The sequence below is a fragment of the Polypterus senegalus genome, chromosome 5 (genome assembly GCF_016835505.1).
Source record: "Polypterus senegalus isolate Bchr_013 chromosome 5, ASM1683550v1, whole genome shotgun sequence".
NCBI classification, from domain to species: Eukaryota; Metazoa; Chordata; class Cladistia; order Polypteriformes; family Polypteridae; genus Polypterus; species Polypterus senegalus.
Window position 1 is genome coordinate 165,834,227 of NC_053158.1, and position 12,632 is coordinate 165,846,858.

Consider the following 12,632-nt stretch of genomic DNA (forward strand, 5'->3'; position numbering starts at 1 on the left):
TTAGAATTAAACCTATCCATCCATCCATCCATCCATCCATCCATTATCCAAGTATTCAAAAATTCTCAAAGGCATTGATAAAGTAGATCTAGAAGAACTCTTTCATCTAATCAGCGACTCACATACTCGAGAACATCAGTAGACATGAAGGAGAAGTGCAGTTAGGACTGAAGTCAGGAAGCACTTCTTTACACAATGAATTTTAGGAATAGGGGACCAACTACTGAGACATGTAGTTGAAGCAGAAGCCTTGACAACCTTTAAGAAGTATCTGGATGAGATACTGGGACAGCTTTAGCTATTAGCTAAACAAATGGACTTGATGGACTGAATGGTCACCTCTCGTTTGACAAATTTCATATGTTATTATGTCCTTAAGTGGCAACTTAATTGTTAATCAACCATTCATTTTCACATTTGCTGAATATTTAGAGTGTACAAAGCTGAGATGGCTTCGTATTGGGGTCAAGTAGGATTTCAAACATTCATGATGACAAAATAATAAAGTCATGAAATTTTTTATTTAAAAGAAAGTCACATATTTGACAGTATTTTCAGATGTCATCTTACATCTGGTAGATTACAGAAAGAAATCAGAATGAAAATCAAAAGGAGTTGAAAGATTCACCACTCCAGCTGCATTTCAGCAAAAGTAAAGTCAGATATCAAATATTTATGGCTTCAGAAATATTTGCCTTCTAGCTGCTGCTTCTAGATTTTACCAGCACAACTCATTCTGATTTGAATGTTGCCATGTTTAAGTGCCTGATTTAGGTCAGACTGCAATACATTTTCTTCTGTTTCTGTTCTACAAGATTAACAGCAATAGTCAACTGTCTGTATTAAATAAAAGAAAAGAAGGGAATCTGAATGCACCTTTCTTTTTTTTAGCAACTATTACAGTGGATAGAGATCAAAGCAATAGTATGTTGCCAGGTGCGTTTTGGAAAAAAATGTCACCAGAGATTTCAATTGAGTTGCTTTTTGGCAATTCACACACTTGTAGGTTCAGGATAGACGTTTGTAAATTGGATAATTGCCAGGGAAGTGATTAATCTAAAAATCTACAAATGGCATGTGATGATGAATTAAAGCAAAAAAGATCAGTCTCTCTAAAAGCACAGAGCTGCTTTTATACTGGAAGTTGAAACCAAAATTAATACAGTACTCTGAAAATAAATGATGGCTACATGAATGAGTGACCCTGTAGTTAGGATATAGCGGGTTGGATAAAGGATGGATGGATGAATGAGAGTACATGCAATTCCAGTGGTCATCGCTGTATTCCTCTTAATGCCAACAGAAAAGGCAGAAAACTTTCTATTCAAATATATGTATTATCACTTAGGCAAAAATTTGCTTAGGTAAAAATAAAAGTATATGACATGAAAGCTACTCAACCAAATGTAAAAAAGAATTCAATGAAAAACTGACTAAAGTAAAAGTACCATTTAGTTACTTTAGTATTGATATAAATTAATAAAAATACACAAATATCCATGTTCTTCTTTGAAAAGCATAAGAATAATATACTCTATATACTGTATATAGGAGTACAATAGATTGTTTTTATCAAAAAGCACATCAATGACATAAATACGCATACACACAACCAGAGTACTGAAATACTAGCAATTTTATTTCAAAATGCTATCTGTTATCATTGCCTGTCCTTCTGAACAAACAGTTTTACATTCACAGGGTCCTTCAGGCAGAACTTGTTGCCTTTTTTTTATCAAAGAAATAACATTAATTTGAAAGGCACTGGAACATTCCAATGTAATTTTACAATGACGTTCACATTACTATAATAAAACATTTACCATAATTTAACAGTTAAATTAGTGGCAGCTGAGCAGTCAATCATTCAGTTATGAAGAAAAGGTCAGAGACATAGATACCTTTACAGTTTATATTAGTAACATTAATGCAGGGTACAATTAAAGTTTTATCAGCATTATCATCAGATTAAACTATTTAAATTAAAGGACACTAATTCTGTAAGTGGCATACAGTATATGGGTTTAGTAGCCTTTAAATTTAAACTAAATGTAAAATCACAATAATCATCCTCTTTAATAAAACCCGTGTGCGTCTGCTGGTGAAGTGCGCATGCGCTCATCGCACCGTGCCCCGCCCATGCGCACGGCAATTTGGACGCAAACACAGTGGAAGCTGGGCTAACTGAATAGCCGAGCCGCTGCCGCGTATGATAAGCAAATAAAGCACAAACACTAGAAGCTGGGCACACAGTGAATGGCCTTGCCACAGTACAAACCCTTTGTATTTAAACTACTTTATTAAAAGTTATATGTTCCAGTGCAGAGTGCTTGACTGCTGAAATCACTAAACATGATAAACTTTGGTGACATTCACAGGAATAGAAGTAGATTCGGCTCTTATACTGTAGGTGGTTTATACTATACTACCGCTTCACCAGTTGAATTTATGGTACTGGACTATCTTATCTTTTTATTTTGGTACTACAACTACAACAGTTGCTGTCACAAAAAGGTAGATTATGTTTGATATTCATTGAAAGAATTGAGGACTTATTTATTGCAGCTGTGCAAAGCCTTAGAATGTGTGCACCATACCTGGTCCTGCAAGTTGTCAACCCCACAGAGTCAGAAGCTCTGACGTGACACCACCTTTTTAACAAACCTCTTTGAAGTTTGTTCCCTTCTTTCCACATTGTCATGATCTGACTCTCATTTTTTTATTTATTTGTTTGTAACTGTGGCTGTAAAATAATTTATATATTATTTAAATTTTTTTGAACCCAGAAATCTAGTGGCTTTTTTTTCTTTTTTTAAAGACTAATAAAAGCACATTTTTTCAATTTGGCCTTTCCTTAACTGCATTTCTGTTTTATTTCTGAAAGATTATATATACACTGCAGTATCATATACTTCATGGATGTCCTATCATTATTAATCCCTACTTTTTTGACTGACTGATTTTTCCAGTCTCTCTGTGGTGGTGTTTTATGCCATCACCACCACCACCACCGCTGCCTTATCAAAGTACTGTGCAGTTGCTTGTGATGATGGAATGAAAGTAGATACTCTGTCTACAAGACTCACTGCATCGACTTTTCTAAAATGCAGATTAAAATAATAAGACTGACCTTGGCACCATTATGTTAGGTAGAATGCCCAGTGAGGACTGGACAGTCTTTTGGCCTGTAACCCCTGCAGATTCATTTTTTTTTTCTTCAGCATCTCACCCCTGCAGTTTTTTTGTTTTTTCTGTCCTCCCTGGCCATAGGACCATAGGATTGGATATATCTTAATGGACTGAAAAAAATGGATCTTCTCAAATTACAATTCTACTACTTGTATATTTGTGTTATGTAGGTGCATGTTAATTCTTTATAAATTATTTTTATATATTATTTATTCAGTTATATACAGTGTGGTAACCAGTCCGGACACAGACAGGCAGACACCGATGGTTTATAACCACACACACGTTTATTATACATTACTACTATGTACGAGTATCACACAACCCAGTGCCCCTGCACCAAGCACCCTCAGTCCAGGGCTCTTCCAACAATGCCTCTCTCTCCGACTGCCTCCACTCCTATCCTTCGAGTTTTGTCCTCTTCCACCCGATGAATGGAGGGAGGCGGCCCCTTTAATGTCCACCTGGATGTGATCCAGGTGCCTCCAGATGAGCTTCCTGCAGCACTTCCCGGTGTGGGGGAAGTGCCACATGAGCACCCAGAAGCACTCCCGGTGTTCCTGGTAATCCTTCCACCAGCACCTCCGGGTGTGGCGGAAGTGCTGACATCCAGGGCTTTTCAGGCATCTGGGCACCCCCGGCAGTAACCACGGGCCCCTACCGGGTTGAGCTTCCAAATTGAGAAAATTATGTTGCCCCTGTAATTAACAATCTCTAGATATCATTTATTCCTGAGCTTCATGTATGCAATATTGTTTTCACGAATCAACAACACCTACCATCTAAATCACACAGTCGCAACATTTAAATCACGCAATCATAATGCAACGTTTTCAATTGTAGGTGGTCTTTCTTCATTGGTCAGTGGAGTTGCTAGTTTTTTGTCTTGCGGTATGTAAAATACTGTGTACATATTAGCTTCTTACATCGTGCTATGACCAGAATGAAGACATATTTGGCCATCACCACTAGTTTATAACATCAGAAAAGACCAAGTAACTCAAAAAACTAAAAAAAACCTCAATTTTCCAAAAAAAATGGCAGTTACTAGGCTTTTCCATTGCATATGAGAATTGTCCGCTCGCCAAAAGTACCACTGATCCAGTACTTACACGTATATTACACTTCACTAATGGCTGATGTTCTCTTACGGAAATCTTCTTTGTTTCATTCTCACAATATTTTTATGAACATTAGAACAATTGTGATGAGACCAGGTCATTCAGTCCAACAAACCTGTCTGTTCCATTCACCTTGATTGTCCAAAATAACATCAAGTATGGAACTGATACCACAAATCTAAAAGTAGTACAGTCCTAAAGTCCTACTCTCTACATGTCTATGATTCTCTTTATAAAGAAAAACTTTCTAACAGTTATGCAAAATCTGCCCTTAACAAATTTCTAAACACATTACCTGGGTTGTATTGAAGAATGTTTTTTTTAAGTAATTGCAGAAATCCAGTATACTTACTCCTCTCATAGCTTAAAACAGTTCAACCATGTCACCTCTTAATCTCTGTTTGCATAAACTGAAAAGGTTTATCTCCTTCAGTGTCCCCTCTTAGCTCATACTTCCTAAACCAGGAATTAGCCTTGTCACTCTTCTTGGGACTTTCTCTAACGCGTTTATGTCTTTCTTTGAAATAATGGAGACCAGAACCGTCCACAGTACTTAAGGTGAGTCTTCACAACTGCGTTATATAACTTGAGCATAACTTCTCTTAACTTGTACTCTACACATTGGGCTATATAATCTAACATCCTGTTAGCCCTGTTAATCACTTTATGTACACTGCCTGGATGTTGATATCAACGAGTCCACAATATATCCCAAGTCCTTCTCAAGAGTTGTGCTTTCAAGTTTCAATCCTCCCATTGTCAATTTAAATCTAACATTTCTACTTTTTATGTGTATTACTTTACGTTTTCTTACAGTAACTTTCATCTACCACAAATCCTTCTGTCCAAGTCTCTCTGTAACAATTTAGCTGATTCTACATTATCTGCCTTTCCACCTATTTTAGTATCATCTGCAAATTTAACCAGCTCATTGATTTTATTGTTGTCCAAATTGTTTATGCATATTAAAAGGAGCCAGCATTGATCCCTGAGGGACTCCACTCTTAACATGGCCTAATTCTGGAAAAGGTTTTCTCATCATAACCCTTTACTTCCTGTGTTTGATCCAATTTTGTACCAACCTACACACCATGCCTTAAATATTCACATACACTCTGTGGTTAGTAATGCCATTATTAGTCTTAATATGTCTTATACAGCTGTTTTGGCCTTTGTAACTTCCTTTTTAGGTCTGCCCATGGAGTCTTTATTTTAGCATGTATATGATACTGACAAGAAAGAACCAAGCCCACTTTCCAAATAGATTTGTTTAAAAATCTGCCATGAACATTTAGGAAGGCAGTAAATATATAGGACAATGAACCAGAGAGACCAATTGGAAACTCTCAGTGATATAAGTAGAAAAAACATTTAGTAAAACTGCGTAATGTTTAGAGTATAAATCTTTTTGGAAGACTGTACAATATATGCAAGTGAAGACCAGACAGATATTTTGAACAGTAACAAATCATTATGCTAGCCAACCTTTGCTGTGAAGCTGTGGCTTCTCAAGCATCAGAAACACTATGTAATGATCATCAAAACTGGATAAAAATGGCACATTGTGTTTCAGAGTGTGTGCCGTAAACACAGGCCATTAGCCAAAGCTCTGCTTTCCGTAGCACCATGATTGCCTTGTAAGCTCTCTATATTCAGACACATACGGCACCTCTGTGTTGCATAACCTGTACAAAATTTTGTCATTTGAATTTGACCATTTTTGTGCTCACTTGTGCCAGCCTTAGAGGATGACCATTCATCATAATAGACCTCATTTTTCAAAGCCTCACCCTCATCTGAAAATGAGACTTCTTAGTCTGAAATTTGAACCTTAAGTGCAACACCATCAGATACTCAGTTGTTGTCTCAGAACATTGGAGATAAATTTTAAACATTGTATATTATTTTATTAAAAAAAGATTTTCCTGCTGATCTGTAGGCCTGCTGTGCGTGTTTTGCTGTACCATAACAATGTTTATGTAATTTATTTCTATGCATATTTATTACATTATTTTTTCCTGAGATTTATAATGCTGTTTTAATTGCTTTGTAAAGCGTTTTGCTTTTGTCTTCTTAATGAATAGGTGCTAAATTAAACTGAGATTAATTGGGATTGATTGATTAAAAATGGGGAGTTTGAATAATGGAAATGCAGATGAGGCAAGACCCCAGCTAACTAATAATGTGCTGGGGATTTAAGTGTCGCTTTGGTCATCATGTTGAATAAAAAAAGGTTATTCGTTTTACGTACAGATATTTTCCTTGACAGAAAAGTTATTTTATATTCACATGGTAAGCAGGATTGTTACATTTTTGCATCTATAATAAATTCATAGATATTGTTTTTTCCATGTATTGAAAAACACTTAATATTCAGAGCATATTTTTAAATATAACTTGCAAGCAATTTTTGATCATGTGAAACAAAATTACTTCTTGCACTATGATATACATCTGAAAGTACAGAATAATTAATAATTTATTTTTTTATCCATCCATTTTCTGAACCCATTCATTCCAATTAAGGAATACAGGGATTGAAGATAACCCCAGCAGTATCTGGAGCAAAATATAAACTAAATTATAATGAAGTCAATGAAGAGATGCAAATAATCAGAACAGTGCTGACCTGAGTTCTTATACTGTATTTGCAATAATTCTTACAAACTCTAAGGTGGTTTGAGATAATGGGATTCATTCATTCATCTGGGGCCTCATGTATAACGCTTTGCGTAGAACTCACACTATAACACGGCGTAATAACAAAAGCGGGAATGTGCGTATGCACAGAAAAATCCAGATACATAAATCTGTGCATTCACCAACTTCCATGTTCTTCCACTACATAAATCCCGATCAGCGTGAAAAGTAATGCACGTGCACACACCTGCTGTCCCACCCCAACTCCTCCCAGAATTATGCCTCTTTGAATATGTAAATCAATATAAATAGCCCTTAAGCCCAGGGTTCTGTGAAAAGGCAATGGCAAAAACACGAGGGAAAATAGAATTTCAGCGAATACCTGGTGGAGGCAAGGAAAAACGTACTATTTGTTGGTTTAAACAGTGGAATAAACAACAAAAGGAAGTTGATCGAGTGACATAGTGTGTCGGAGAAACTCGAAAGCTCAAGTTCACAAAGTCGTACAGTGCTCGAAATAAAAAAGAAGTTGTCAGATATCAAAGTTGCCGTGAAAAGGCGTGTCGTAGCCCACTGTCTGAGTGTCATATGAAAGCTTATTAGGGTACAGAGAAAAAAAAAGGCACACAGTAGGAAAAAAGCACGAAAGGTCAACTTTAATCTCGAAATTTCCACTTTAATCATGTAGTTTATTTTGTCATTAAAGTAGAACATTATAAACTTCATCTTAAAATTGTTTAATTTACTAATTTCTCAAATACCATGTCACACACGTGTGCATAGGAGGCAGCTGAAGGGCTTAGAGAGGACTGATTATACATCTTCCCGGGGGGGCGGGGTACACTGACCGCTCTTTCTAAGTTCCCTACAGGTCTTTCCCGGGAAATCCCACCAGGAGCCACCACCTCGAATCGTGACACATCACTTCCGGTCCCGAGGACGACATCACTTCCGGTCCCGGGCCTGAGGACGACATCACTTCCGGCCCCGGCTCCGAGGACGACGTCACTTCCTCCCAACGTCCTATAAAGCCTCCTGCCTTTTCTCTGGGAGGCAGTTCTGTTTTGGACTCTGTCGTGTAAACATGACTATCATGAATCATTTGCTTTTGCAGCCAGGAAACCGCATTAAATGGGTGACTGCCCTAAACCTTGCCATGCCTCGTGTCTCTTCTTGTTACACCCATCATAACTAAAGTAGCACGTTAAATGCTTTGTATTGTATTTGATCTTCTATGTGTTCTATGTGTGTGAATCACTATGTGCTTCCGGGCTTTCTCTTCCTCCGACAGGACACAGAATCCATTACATTTGTGATATTACAGCTCTCTGAAAATACGTGATATCATTTTCATGATGATAGGAATTAAAGCACGTTATTAAACATAGGAACACGGTGGCGCAGTGATTGTTCATGTCAAGATGCTTGCTGCGCCATGCGCAACCTTCGATGAAATACTTTATTGTAGCAGTACTGTCTCTTTCAAACCTACTAACCTCAAATTCCTGTCCTTACTTTTCTTTCTCCAAATATCCAATCACCATACAATCAGCTCTGTTATAGATGTTAAGCCATCTGTAAGCTTAGAACAGGGGTGCCCACACTTTTTCAGCTAGCGAGCTACTTTTAAAATGACCAGGTTGAAATGATCTACCTACATTAAAAATTATATATATATATATATATGCATTAAGTATACTTTATACATAAAATATATGTTGTTGTACCTTGCATAACTGAATAAGATTTATGGGACAATAACAATTCAATACATTTATGGTCACTACAGTATTTGGATTTAATAATCTTCATGTGGGAAAAGGCTGACTCGCATAAATAAGTAGAGCCGAATAATGCAGTCAAGGAGCTTTTGAATTCAGCCGAGTGAAAAATGACGGCTGTCCGATTAACTGCGATTTTAGTTCCCTCTCCTTTCTCAGATTGCTTTCGGAAGGAAGTCAGTTTCAGTAGTTTTTATGAACAGTTCGAAAGTGCCTTTCCACATTTTCTTCTTTGGAATAGCAATGATAGATTGACAGATCAGACAAACGCAATTCGATTATGACATTGTGAGAAAAAAAATCCTCTTCCAATTCCACATCCAGCCCATACCCTCCCCAAAGAAATTTTTTTTAAATCCCTTCTTTAGTCGATATAAATTGGAAGGCTAACTAGATCACAGCTGGAGTTTTGCAGTAGCTTGTGCGTTTAATCGTGCATGCGGGATGACCTGTGTGTTAGAAGAAAAGAGATACCAGACTGGCCGCCCTGTATGTATCAAGTGGCAAATGCCATAGGGAGGATTTATGATGACTAACGTTTAAAAAAATTTTTTTTGGAATGCAATGCGATCTACCTGCACTACCTTTGCGATCTACAGGTTGATCGCAATCAACACACTGGGCACCCCTGGCTTAGAACACCGATTCTTCAAAACTTTTAAGGAATATTGAAATATCTTCGTAGTGCGTGTTTAATTATTTTATCCATCTATCCATCCAGTGTTGCGCCAACCCTAGCAAATAGGGTCCTCATATGTTTAATTATTAACAATATAGATTATTTAAATGAAGTTAAAGTTTTATCTGTATAATATAATAAACATATTTTGCTGCATTTCATCTTAAAAATGATATCGTCATCATATGTAAATACGTGCTTTATAAAATGGCTCAGATTGTGCAATATTATAACTGTATCGCATGTTTACAGTGAGGTGATTGTACTTATATGTATAAACAGTTCTACAAGGAGCACTTGATGGACTGATTGAGTGCATTTATAGTTCTTGGGATGAAACTGATTCTGAACCGTGAGGAAAGGCTCTGAAGCATTTGCCGTATGAGCGCAGTTCAATAGACAGCATATGCTTGATGCTGTATACTGATAATTCTTTTTCTGATCAGCTGCTGTACAGCTGTGATTCACACTCAGATACAGTGATATAAATACTCCGAGTGGTGCTGTGAGAGTAATATGGAAAAAGATAATCCGCTGTGGCAACCTCTAACGGGAGCAACTGAAAGAAGAAGAAGAAGGTGCAGTGAGAGTAAGAACACTAAAGCAGCTATTGTATTTAGAATAGTTTGACCATTCTGTGGACCATTGTATTGTTACAGGGTAATTACAATCAGATGCATTAAACTAATAAGCAATATGAGGTTCATTTCAGTGTATTTATAAAGCTGCATCAGAGATGTGGATCTGAAGAAGAAAGGGTAACCACACAGGAACAGTAGCATTGCATTGACACTGAGTGCCGCCAGTCTGCAAAACCGAGCGCAGAACTTGCGTACCACAGGGTATGAGCAACCGTGGAAATGTCTGTGGCTTTACGCCAAGTTTAGGTTTTATACATCACGATTTGAACGTGGAAAACATTCTTACGCAACATTTGTGTGCATACACACCATTTATACATGAGGCCCTTGAACTCACTTATTCTGGTACAGTCAAGCCTGGACAAGATATCAGTTTTAGTAGGGAACTCTCACTCATAAAGGAGGACTCAGCCTCAATGATGTCAGGGTGGCCATGCCCCCTGGGGCTCCACTGACAAAGTACACAGAATAGAACTGCATTTAAAGTGATAGTACATAATTATCACATGAATAATTACATCAACTAAAATCAACTAAAATAGCATATACACATGAAAAATAACACAAAATGAACAAAAACAACAATACAACATAGAATACACAGGGCTTGTCAGGCTTTTTCTCCCATAAGAGGCATCTAAGATATTTGAGACTTTAAAGGTATTTGTGAACTTATAAAACCAAAAACATCTTTTAGGCCCATATAGGCCAAAGCCAGTCAGTAGAGTTTAGGGTTGTGCTTCTTGGGGTGAGGTTTATTCTGGGTAGGCCTGGAGAAGGTCTACTCTGGGAATCTAAGTCTTTTTTGAGGCCTCATACTCTTTTCACCATGTCTAGGACTACAAATCATGATACCACCTAGCCTGATATGGGTTCAAACTTTTAGTTCACTTCTAATATAAAAAATCTATTGTAATTAATTTGCAAAGTTAATATTTTTTCTTAATGTTCAATAAAATTATTGTTTTGATATGTTGGTGACATCATCAGAATGCCATCTGATGTCCTACTTTTTTGGTAGCTGCCTTTTTCTACATGGTTTCTACATGGTTTATCCATATCTTTTATAGTTGCTGTTCTCATATCACGTGAAATAATTAGTCATCACTCCATACATAAGTAAAATGGCACATGGTGCCCAAACTATTTCTTATTTCTTATTTAAACCCATTTGTGTTCATTTAGAACTAACCAAATGTCATCCTGGTTACAATAAAGGTTTTTTGATTAGTAAAAATCAAAAAAGATTAACCATGTTCTCCAATCCATTTTATCATTTCTATAAATTAATGGTATAGCTGGCAATTAGGGTTTTTATTATCCACATTTATACTATTTTAAATGTAGAGAATTTCCACAAAAAAGGGCACAGGAGCACGGACACCTGCAGAGGGGGTAAGTGGGGGGAACTTGTCTCCCATCTGGAAAACCATGTTTTAATTTTGTCAGCTATGCTGTTTGTATTCTAATAGATTGGAACGGGAATTGCTATAGAAAAAATATTAAGTGTATTGTTTCCAACTTTCCTACCATTTTACACATGTTTCAGGCACTGCATGTTCATACTTTAGTTGCATTCTTAGCTTTTACTACTTAAATTATTAGTGTTATGACACACTACATGACTTCAAGAAGTGCTAAATCTCACAGTTTCTAAGGGTGTCAATCAGATTTTAAGACTAGGAATCACAGGGTATGATGGATTACACAAAAATATACATTTATCACAATGGAGTATCTGCTGCCGGAAGCTGTCATCAAAGCATTGAATCACATATGCTGTCCTGGCTTAGCTTCATACACTGCAGCAGTGTTTTAAGGGAGTTTTCTACCTTGCTTAACTTTGTCTAAATTTGGTTTGGCTAAAACAATTTGGTTCAGATTAGTGGAGCAGCATTCTAAATTAAAGAACAGTAGGTTGTTGTTTGAACAATGTATTTTAACTATAATGTTAAGAAAAGTACAAATGCTACTTTATAGGAATTGTATGTCAATTGCCTGATACAGCCAACATGCATGAATGCAACATCAACAGGCTTATGTTATGTTGTGAATGCTGTAACAGACTAGTGATTTTGTTAAATTAGTGAAGAGGTTAATAGATATGTGTGGAAAACCCCTTTCATGCCATGAACAAATGAGAAAAGTAATGCTGGGTAAGCCAATACAATGATCTTAAAGTGTGAAAAGGAGAATCTGCTGGCACTGCTGGAGAAGTTAAGCTGACAGTATTCTATTATGTACATATGGAATGAGTTTAAATAACAAGCCAAGCTGCAGCTTTGCCACTTTACATGTGATCTTGGACTTTATCAAGTTATTGGTATAAAATATGACTAACTGACATGCTTATTGTACAGTGAATATTATAAAATTATAGAATCAAGAAAGTATAAGTTATTTAGGTTCCATTTTTATTGCTGTTGTGTGTAAAATGTACTTTAGCAGCTCTGACATGAGAGGAAATATGCAGGTTAAAGTTTTCTGGGTGGTGGGGGAACAATGAATGCTGGAGCACAAGACAAGAAAATGTGCTAGACAGCATAGCAAATTGAACTAGAGAAAAGGAGAAGATTCGCGA